This window comes from Rhinopithecus roxellana, chromosome 14 (genome assembly GCF_007565055.1).
Source record: "Rhinopithecus roxellana isolate Shanxi Qingling chromosome 14, ASM756505v1, whole genome shotgun sequence".
Taxonomy (NCBI): domain Eukaryota; kingdom Metazoa; phylum Chordata; class Mammalia; order Primates; family Cercopithecidae; genus Rhinopithecus; species Rhinopithecus roxellana.
In genome coordinates, this window is record NC_044562.1 from 119,814,029 (window position 1) to 119,825,521 (window position 11,493).

The window sequence follows — 11,493 nt, forward strand, 5'->3', positions numbered from 1 at the left end:
CTATGACTATTCTAAAAGTAAGGAATTTGTAAGAGAGAATGGAAGACAAAATGCCAGAAAATTTTAAAGTGTTTTATCTTTTGGAATAAGCTTTACGAGAAATTTTAAACAACCCTATTTCTTTGTTTTATTTAAAAATGATGGCCGGGCACAGTGGCTCACACCTGTAATCCCAGTACTTTGGGAGGCTGAGGCAGGCAGATCACGATGTCAGGAGTTCAAGACCAGCCTGACCAACATGGTGAAACCCCTGTCTCTACTAAAAAATAAAAAAAACTATCTGGAAGTGGTGGCATGCTTTTGTAATCCCAGCTATTCAGGAGGCTGAGGCAGAAGAATTGCTTGAAGCTGGGAGGTGGAGGTTGCAGTGAGCCAAGATCATGCCATTGTACTCCAGCCTGCGTGACAGAGCGAGACTCTGTCACAAAAAGAAAAAAAATGTTACAGTGTCCTTTTAAATTAGATTTGATGAAATGGTGAGCATCTGTGTTAGAAACACAGGATAAAAAGCTTTTTTTTTTTTGGTAATTGATTTATACAGCTGCCACAAAACTGAAAGGTGAAGTTATGACAAGAACCACTAAATGAAATGCATGCAAGTCATTCAAAATGAAAACTATCATTAGCTAATGGTCCTAGGATCTGGTTTGTATACAAAGGAATGGAAACATCTATGCAAAGGTACTAAAATGAGACTTTAACAATTAAGAGATTAAAATCTTACGATCTAATCACTAGATTTTACAGCTTAAAAAAATACTCTTGTCAGTTTTTCCACTTTACCCTAGGAGTCCTTCTTAACTCTGAAAATATACTCCTATTCTCAAGCTTTGACTCTGTTTGTACCATTGAAAGGTTACAATGTGGTGTTTTCCTCAGACCAACTCTTTATATTTACAAATAAAAGTATATTTTAAAAATGTTTCAGACCAATCAGGGAGCAGAACTCTGGCAAGAAGAGTGTTCTACTTGGGAACAAGGAGGGAGTTTTAAGGGCATCAGCTACTATAATTGCTTTGCTCTCCCAGGTAGTAGGAATTACAGAATTTTATAAAAATCACTGACATGGTATTACTTATTACTTAGTCTTGGTTTCTTAATATGTCAATTTGGCCTTCCCATAAGTGTAGCTACATATTAAACAATAAAAAAGACTGTAAGATCCAGAAGACATCAGAAAGACTGCTGGCTTTTTAATATCTTCCAGGTACTACAAAAGCCACACATAGTCTTGTATATTGACATGGGCCCTGCAAGGCCAGGGCAGAAGTGTATGACTCCACCATTTAAAGGATGCCAATTGGTGGAGCCACGGTAGCTGGATTTGGGAGGCTGACTAGTTCACAACCTCTGATAAACTGTCATCCAAGCCTGAACCAGGATCACCTAGGAGAGCCAGGGGTAAATGCATTTTAGGTGGCCTAACTCCTTGTGTTGCAACAAAGAAAGCAATTATGAAAATGGTTTGCGTTCATTGGAATGAAACCTTGATTCTGAGGGTTATTCACAAACTATTGTGTTAAACCTTACTTGATACCATTTAAGTCTATATAAAAGTATGAGTACATGGTCAGTTTTATCACATAAATCAAATATGATGCATTTATAAAATTAAAACCGAATTTTCAAATTTTTGAAAAACACGCAATGATATCAAACAATGTTCACCATATGAAATTGAATTACAAAAGCAAGAAGCGAAATAATATAGAGTGTAAGATCTGTTTTGCTAAAATGTACTTTAAAATTTACTGTAAACTAAATCCACAAAAATAGAAACCTTTCTGTACTGCTGTTTCTGCGGTGAGAATAGGGAAAACTTTCTCTATTTTTCTTATATTTCTGTGTCTATTGTCATTGTAATCTATTTTTAAAATGGACAGAAATTATTTCTATAATCAGAAAAGTATTAAGTAAATGTTGTTTACAAGATGAAGTGAAAAGAAAAAAGTTCTGCCATAGCAGCAGACACAACCCATTTAAAAGTGTTTAATCATTCTAGGTAATTGTTTAAAGAACATTTCCTGTAAATAAACAAGCCTACCACTAAATCTACTGAAATTAGGCCCTGTATTAGAGTAAGTATATGAATGTTGTTAGTAATTACAGTGGCACAAAAGCAGCCCTCTGGTTTTGTGGTTTATGATTCATAATCATTTTTTTCTTCAATATTAAGAAATACCCTGAAAATTACTATTGTCTTAAGAAAAAGAAAATGTACTAGTGTTATCTTTGAAAAAGGCAATGTCCAAAGCCATGTGACTGCTTCTGTTTTATGAGAGAAACCTGTAGTGTCTCATAGGTCTCTTCCAGATACACTGGAATAACGCCAATGTAAGAATATTAACAAAGAGCAAGTGCTGAGCCAAATAATTTAATTATCATTTGTTGACTTCTTCCATCTAAACTACATGAATCTTTATCCCAATGACACAAAGGCATCATTTCACTAAAGTTGATGAATAACTGTTTACATATTTTCCTCCTAAATACTTAAATTTTGTCTTGTTCATTTGCGTGGTTTGTGTTGTTTTGGTTTGTTCTTGTTATTTAGTATGTTAAAGATGTTCAACTTTTGTCTATCAAAGTTGTGGAAAATATTTTCCTAGACTGCTGATTGCCATTCTGTTTGTGGTATTTTTGTAAAATACAGAAGCTAGTTTTTTAGAGGGTTATATCTATTGGTGTTTTTCTTTGTGAATTCTACTGACTGTATTAGTTGATTCAACAAATATTTACTACATACTGTGTGCCAGATACTCCTCTATGTGATATGATACAACAGTGATCCAAAACACCAAGTACTCTTGCCCTCATGGAGCTTGCACTCTTACAGAAGGAGACAGACAATTAGCAATTAAAGTACATCCAACTTTTGTAGCACCTGAATCCTGAGTCAGTTAGGGGCTGTCTTTAAGAAAAAGAATACAGGACCTTGGAAAGGGACCATAGAAGTGAAGGACTTCTGAGCATATCACAAGGAAATGAGTGCTATGGAGACAAATAAAGTGGAGGAGAAAGATAGGAAGTGCTAGGTCAGAAGTAGGGATCACACATTTTTCAGAGAAGCCACACTAAGAATGTCAAATTTGAACAAAGACCCAGAGGAGGGACAGAAGCACACAAAGAGGATATCTGGGAAAGAACATGGTAGAAGAAGAAAAGAGACAGTGCTAAATCTCCACAGGGAGGGAATGCCTGTAATGTTCCAGGAAAGGAAAGGAGGTGGGTAGGGCTGAAACAAAGAAAGCCAGAGAAAAATAATAGAAGATGAGTCATAGAGGTACCAAATGAAATTATGGGAGACAGGGAGCAGATGGTGTAGGGCCTTGCAGGCCCAGTCAACTTTCTTGATTTTCTCTCTCCGAGAGTGAGAGGAAGTCACTAGAGGTGAAATGATTTAACTTATGCTTTCACTTTGATTGATAGCTTAAGAATAAATCATAGGGAGAAAGAATGCAAATACGGAGATGGATAAGGAGGCTATTGCCATAATCCAGGCAAGAGATCATGGTGGCTTGAATGAGTCTGCCTGGGGGATGTGAGAAAATATGATTTGTTTTTTAATATGTCTTGAAGATGGAACCATTAGGATTTTCTGGTAAAATGGATATAGGTTGTAAAAAAGGAGAGTCTACGGGTTTTCTTCTAAGTAAATATGAAACTTTAAGTTTATTGAAATGAGAAATTCTTTTAGAGAATAAGCTTTTGGATACAAGACAAATGAGAAGTTCCACTTGGAGTACATTGAATTTGAGATGTCCATTGGATATATGAAGTAAGATTGTCACACATGCAGTTGGAGCTCAGTAGAAAAGTCCAGGATGAATATATACCAGGAGGGACCTTGTACAGATTTCTAACGTATCAACCTTATAATTGCTCTTTTCATTGTGGTAAAAATACATATAACATAAAATTACCATCTTAACCATTTTTAAGCATAAGATCCAGTGGTATTAAAAACACTCATAGTGTCCTGTGTACCTGCTCTTTACAGTCCTTATATGTACTAAATGTTTATGTGGACTGGTGAATGGCTTCTTTTATTATTTTTCTGTAACCTTCTTTTTTCCTACTAATGCTTTGGCTTTAAAATAAAAAATAAAATTAATTAAAATTAAAATATATTTCTTAACATTATGAATGTTAGAATGTACGTTAGAAATCTGTACTCAAGAATTAAAGCATTTTCATTTTTTAAACAAGTATGAAACTATTAAGAAATAACATATTTTGGCATAAAATGAGTCATACAGATCATGCTTCTGCTGGTAGTTTAAATTGAAAAACCATAGCAAATATTATCTCCATATATATGGAATTTTTATTTTATTTAATTCAAGCCTTTAATTTGAGACATGATGGAAAAATCTTGTAGGCACACAGGGAAAGGCATGATTACTGCTGAGTGAAAACGATCTAACTGGAAAGTTTTAATGCCTGTCAGCTAATGTCAAAGCTGAAATTCTGGAAGTATGACATGCTGCAAGGCTGAAAGGAATGGAAAATTAGTGTTCCTCTTCTTTTTCTTCAACAGAATCCACACCAACCTCCTCACAATCCTTTTCAATGGCAGCCATGTCCTCACAGCCCTCAGCAAATGCTTCTTCTCCCATCCCCTCACCCACTTCCCAGTGAACAAAGGAACAGTTGGCATAACTCAAGTCAAACTTGCGGCCTAGGCAAACCCAGGCCTCAGCAATGGCTATGATGTTGCTCAGCATGCACGCAGCTCTCTTTATGTTGGCCAGATTTCCAGCAGGTACCACAGTGGGAAGCTGGCAATTAATGCCAACTTTGAGGCCAGTGAAACACCAATCCTCAAACTGGATGTTGCATTTGGTCTTGTTAGTGGAACGGCAGTAAGTATTGACGTATTTGGGAACCACATTACCACAGTGTAATAGGCAGTAAGCCATGTATTTACCATAGTGATTCACAATCTGGTTGCCTGGCTCATTCCACAATCTGGTTGCCTGGCTCAAAATAAGCACTGGTGACCTCTGCTATGCATGGTAGTCTTACCCAGCAGAGATGACAGGACATATGTGACCAAAGAGAAGAGGATGCAGGAAGAGGGTACCAGGTCAGTCTGGAATTCTGTCAGACTCCATGAAATCTGAGAGAAGCAGTGATGGAGGATAATCTGGCTAAGAAAGCAGTTAAGATTAGGGTAGTTTGGGTGCTCAATATTGGGGTTTCTACAACAGATGCCATAGATGGCCTCATTGTCTACCATGAAGGCACAATCAAAGTGCTGCAGGGTGGTGCTGGTGGTGGAATGGAGTGGTAGAGCTCAACCGCAGCTGTGGAAACCTGCAGGGCTGGGTAAATGGAGAATTTCAGTTTAGACTTTGTGGCATAATCAACAGAGCGAAGTGAACCCAGAACCAGTTTCTCCACCAAAGCTGTGGAAAACCAGGAAGCCCTGAAGACCTGTGCACTGGTGAACCAGCTTGCGACTTTGGTCCAAGACAAGACCAATGTCTTGCCAATGTCGTGATCTCCACAGGCATAGTTATTGGCAGCATCTTCCTTGTCTGTGATGAGCTGCTCAGGGTGGAAGAGCTGGTGGTAGGTGCCAGTGCAAAATTCATCGATGACTGTGGGCTCCAGGTTTATAAACACTGCTCTGGACACAAACTTGCCTGCCCACTGAAGAGGCGTAGAATCAATCATCTCCTTACCCAGTGGTCTTGTCATTTGGCATTGCGTTATTGAGCTGGATGCTGTGTTCCAGGTAGTAGAGCTCCCAGCAGGCATTGCCACTCTGGACACCAGCCTCACCAAGGTGGATGAAGATGCACTCACACTTAGTGGCTACAGGTTAGAAAAGCAAAAGTCAGAAGACACCGGGTCTCTGTTACCATCCCTGACATGTTAAGAGTCAAGTAGGTAACACATTGTATTTGGAAATTGTTTTAAAAAAAGGGCATAAATAACTCATGAAACACTTTAAGAAGAAATGATAATGGAAATTAGAAAATAGTTCTATATGAATGATAATGCAAATACTATAAATGAAAATGTGTAGGATTTGGCTAAAACCACAATTATAAGGCAAAAGCCTTAATTGTGTCTATTAGGAAAGAAGAAAAACCAAAAATCAGCACAACTTCCAGTTTACACAGGTAGAAAAAGAGTAATGAAGTCATCCAAAGAAAGTAGAAAGAAGGAAAAAAATAAAAATGAGAATAGAAGATTTTTAAATGGAAAGTAACCAATAGCTAACCCCATCAGGGGCTGGAGGGAAGCAAAAATGGAGACATTTTGTTCAAGGGGTACATCGTTTATTTACAAAAGATGAATAACTTCTAGAGAGCTGCTGTACAGTTGTACTTAAAAATACTGCATTGTACACTTAAAAATTTGTCATGAGAGTAAATCGTAGGCTAAGTGTTCTTATCACAATAAAAAAATATAGAAACAGAGTAAAAAGTGCTCAAAGTTAATTCTTTACAATAAACTAACACAATAGACAAATCACTAGCAGATTAATAAGAGAGAGAAACTTTAATGAAAACTGGACCACAAAATCACAAAATAACACTTTGCCAATTATTTTGAAAATATATTTTTTAGAAAATAATACACTTTATGGAATAGATTCAAGAATAAATAAAAGTCTGAGTAATCCTATTAAAATAAATGCAATTAAATTAGTAGTCAACAATTTAAGCGTTGGTGGAAAACACAACAAAAATGACAATAACAAAGCCAAACCAACAATGACTGAAACAGGCAAAAACATGTAATCTAAATATATTTACAAGATAATTTCAGTAAACAAGGGTTTGATAGTATCTATTTTATTCACACTGTTCTAAAGAAAAAGAAAAAGTAAGACAGTTCCTCAACAATTTTATATTTTGGTAAACTATACTTTGATAAAATCTGTCAGGGATGTTAATGAAAGAAAATTTCAGACCATTGTCTTTTATAAAAATGGATATAAAAATAATAGCTTAAACATTACCAAATATAACAAAGAAAAACATGCACATTGAAATCATGACAAAGAATGATGAATGTTTTCTTAAGAATGCAAGCATAACAATGTTAAAACATGTATTAGTGTAATTTATCACAATAACAAATTAACAGTTTTTAAAATACATGATTATTTCAATACATGCAGTAAAATCATTCAATAACTCAGGACTCCTTTATAATATAAACTCTTAATAAATAGGAGTAAGAGACCTTATTTAATGTGATAAAAAGTTAGCTACCAAATATTACCCATATTAACCGAGATACCTTATAGTAAAATATTAAAAGCATGCCTTTCAATCGAGAACAAGGCTCCAATGCCTTCTTCTATTCATCATTGTATTGGAGTGCCTGCTAAATGAAAAAGGTATGCAAAATAAATTTGCAAGGGTTAGAAAAATATAAAACTGTCATCATTTGTAAAGATTATGATTACATATATGAAAGTCCAAGAGAAGTTACAGAGAATGATTATTTAAAAATTAAAGAGATTCATATATACAAACAGCAAACAATTAAAAATATAATTTCAAAACATAGCAATCACAGAAGCAATGAGAGTACTAGAAATAGATGTAACTTCACAGAGGCAAGACTTTAATGAGAAAGTCGTAAACCTTTATTGAAAGTTATAAAAGACCTAATTAAATGTACAGATATATTACTTATAAATAAGACTTACTATAACAAATATATGAGTTCTTCCTCCTATTTATCTATAATTTCAAAAAACCCCAATATTTCATCATTTTTATGGAGCATGATAAACTCATCTTAAAATTTGTATTAGACTATAAAATGCCTAAAATTGTTGAGACTTTTCGAGAAACAAAAATGATAATGGTCTACTCATTCAAAATATATTATGAAACTATACTAAACAAAAGTTTAACTGAAAAAGTAATAGATAGAAAAATCCATTTACTGAACAGATCAAGGTTCTACCCACACACACATGGGTAGGACCACATATACATGGTTCGATCTGTTCAGTAAATGATTCTGGGGTAATTGGTTATACATACAGAAATAACTAAGATCAAATATATCCCTACTTTATATAAAACACACATTTTTCTAATTGCATTAGAGGTATGAAATGAAAAGCAAAACTAGAAGATGTTTAGGAGAAGAAAAGTATTTTAAAAATGTTGCTGTTCCTATATTTCTTAAGCAAATTACCCTGAAAAGGATGAAAAATCAATCTGGATATAGAGAAGATATTTTCAGTTCAGAAAACCAAAATTTATTAGTGTATGGAATATGCAAATAATTTCTTCCAATCAAGAAAAAGAGAAGCTAGTTATTGAAAATGTTTAGCAAGAGATAATTGATAGAAGAGACCATAAACTGCAAATTAACATTGAAAGAATGTTATATTCCATTAAGGATATGCAAACTAAAACTGCAATAAAATAACATTTTATATCCATCAGATTGGCAAAAATAATGTCTGATAAATTCAAGTGTTGGGAAACCAGGTCTCCTGTTGTCTGTGGTAGCATAAATTGGTAGAGATATTTGAATTGAATAGAAATTTGGTAGAGTGGTTTGGAAGAATTTGTCATGCATATTAAAACTTGTAGCTGCATTTCCAGAAGTCTTTCATAAACTCCTGCATATGTGCACAAGAAAACATAGAAAGGTGTGCTAATTTCAGCACTGTTTGTAAAAACAAACACACGGAAATAGCCTAATAATTGAAACAACGTAAGTAAGGGGATGGATAACAAACCATTGTTTATTCACTGGAAAAGATATCAGACAAAAGTGAAAAATATAAAAATGAATGAATTATATCTACCTACGTCAACAGGTATAATTCTCAAAAAAATACAATGCTGACTAAAGCAAAATGACACTAAAATACTTAACATTTGATACCATTTATGTAAAATTTTATACATGAAAATAATATTGTATATTGCAGTAGATACATTTACATATACTAAAAGTACAAAAACAACATAGGTGAATAGAAACAAAAACTAAAGAATTGTATTTATGAGGTGTGAGTGGGAAAGAAGAAGTGGGAGCAGGAAGGGCTTTTGTCTTAGTTGTAGATTTTTTTAAAAATAGAGGAAATTGAGCCAAATGTAGAAAAATATTAATATCTCCTAGGCATCAATAGGACCTATAGTTTTCAGTTATTCCTTGCAATATTTTGTTATTAAAAATTATAACAAGAATGCATGAAGTATTGTGACTGCTTTAACATTCAGGTTCTATAGGATCACTGAAAACTACATAAGAAAACCAAATTATTTGGTTTCAGTGAATGTGTGAAATGCATTTGGATTTGGTGTCACTGATATACTGCATTTAGGAAGAAATAAATTCAATACACAGGAAACTGATAAATGTATGATTTTTATAGAAATAAATATTAAAATTTTTACTTATGAAATCTTGTTGTCCCATTTCCTTCCCTCCTACTCAGATAGAGAAATATGTATCTGAAATCATATATTACGTCTATGAGAAAATGGTATGAAGCACAGATATCATCTCTGTGTAAGTTTTCAGTAATGCTCCACATGTAAAAAGTAAATAGTTGTTCTTGAAAATAAAGTCTATTATGCCTGATAAATACTGCCCTATGCCATGGTCTAAAATTTTTCATTATTTAAAATGTTACAAAGGCATAATTAACAATTATAATCAATATTTCTCATATTACATTCTATTTGAGTTTAATAATATGAAATTAACTTTTTCTTCTGGAGTCATTCTGCTTTACTATCTCATTTTCCTTCAGCAGTAATTATTCCAATGTGTCATGGTGTTACAGCAAAAATCCAAAAAACACAAAAAAAAAACCCTCTAAGCTCTTCTTGATGCCCTAAATTTTCTTGGATTTCACCAGTTTTGTTTATTAGGTCATACAAGATCTAATTCTATATTAGCTGAGTTTATGATTTAATATTGATAGTGAGAGTGAAAATAATTTGGCCATTACATTACTCTCTTAAAATGGAAAGCTCTGTAAACACAGACACCTCTTATTAGCTCCATCTAGTCTTTGTTGCCATTAATCAGCATTGGAGATTGAGAGTTTTAGATCATTGTTTTTAAAATTGGTACTTGCTCAATTTCATAGCCTCCTTTACGTGTCTTGAAAACACATAAAACTGAGATATCTAAAGATCAAGACCATAGGGCACAGGATTTTCATCAAGCAGAGGGCACTAATTTGCACATATCTTTATTTTGCTAAATGATTACTACCAAGTGCAGATTAAGGCTTTGTACTAAGGTAATGTGGAGAGCTTTCAGGAAAGGCTATCCTGGGTCCAGAAGCTTAATGTGTAGGAAATCCAGTACTACAGATTAGTCTTGTAAGTCTTTCTTCTTCTTTACAGTCTCAAGAAGAGAGCTATCATCAAAAGAAACTGCAGTGGTAGTCATTTTATTTACATCACGTTCATGTGCATATACTCTGTGCTACAATCTTCAAAATTATGTTTATTGCTAAACTTTTTCCAGAAAACCCAAATCTAGTGTACGTTTTGTTTCCTTCTTAGATATTTTACCTGTTTTGTTGGCATGCACAACTTGAGGTAAGCCTGTTTCATCTTATGAGATTGAAACAAAACTCTTTTTGATCATAAGTATAGAATTGGACAATTCAGAGCAATTAGTGCTCTTATTGTCTCAGTGCGTGCCTTTGAAATGTTTATAGTAGGCTACGTTGTGAAGATATTGTGAAAGTATTTTTATGTTTCAAGATAGCAAACGCTTTGAATAAATCAGTAAAAATAAATTTTATTGGAAATTCTTGTTTTCATACAGATTTTTGACTTTTCTGTTGATAACCAAACATTGGAGTATTGCTCATTTTTGCAGAATTTAAAGGTGTCTCAAGCAGCAGACTACTAGGATAAATAAAAATTAAAATGTATTTTCCTAGAACACCAGGAAAACATTTTAAATTTGAATTCATTTGGAAATGTATTTGTCTTTTTGTTGAGTACCTATCCAATGAATGACTAATTAGGTCCCATTTATTAAATAATAAAGGACTCTTGCGTTGCTATCATGGAAGCTACAGTGTAATCAGGATGACCAGGAACATATATAGGAAAAGTTGAAAAATAAGGCTAAATTACAGCAAGAGTAATGAAGATTACCCTTCACTAAGAATACTAATTCCAGAAGATAAGAGGCCACATAATGGGTTGGAGTGTTGAGAAAATCTATCGGAGTTTGAGCTGTAGAAGTTTAGGATGTAAGAAAAATTTTAAGATGAAACTTTTAGAAAAGCACATTAAATAGGCTAGGGAAACTGAGAATAGAAAGAAGGGGAAAAATTAATAAAGATTTAGCTAAGAAGACAAGATCAAAGAAAGATGGGGGAGAAAAGAAAGATGGGGGAGGTTGAGTTAGACATTAGCCTTGGGAAAAAAGATAGGCGTGTATTCACTGATAAATATAGAAAGGAAAAGACAGGTAAAAGTTCGAGATGTTTGGAACTTAAAAATTGTTTTAAAGACTCTA

At 33.9% G+C, this 11,493-nt stretch overlaps 1 pseudogene; it reads right to left on the bottom strand.

Moving 5' to 3' along the window:
- Positions 1-4,316: 4,316 nt before the first annotated feature.
- On the bottom strand, positions 4,317-7,973 carry LOC115893172 (annotated as a pseudogene).
- Between the last annotated feature and the right edge of the window lie 3,520 nt (positions 7,974-11,493).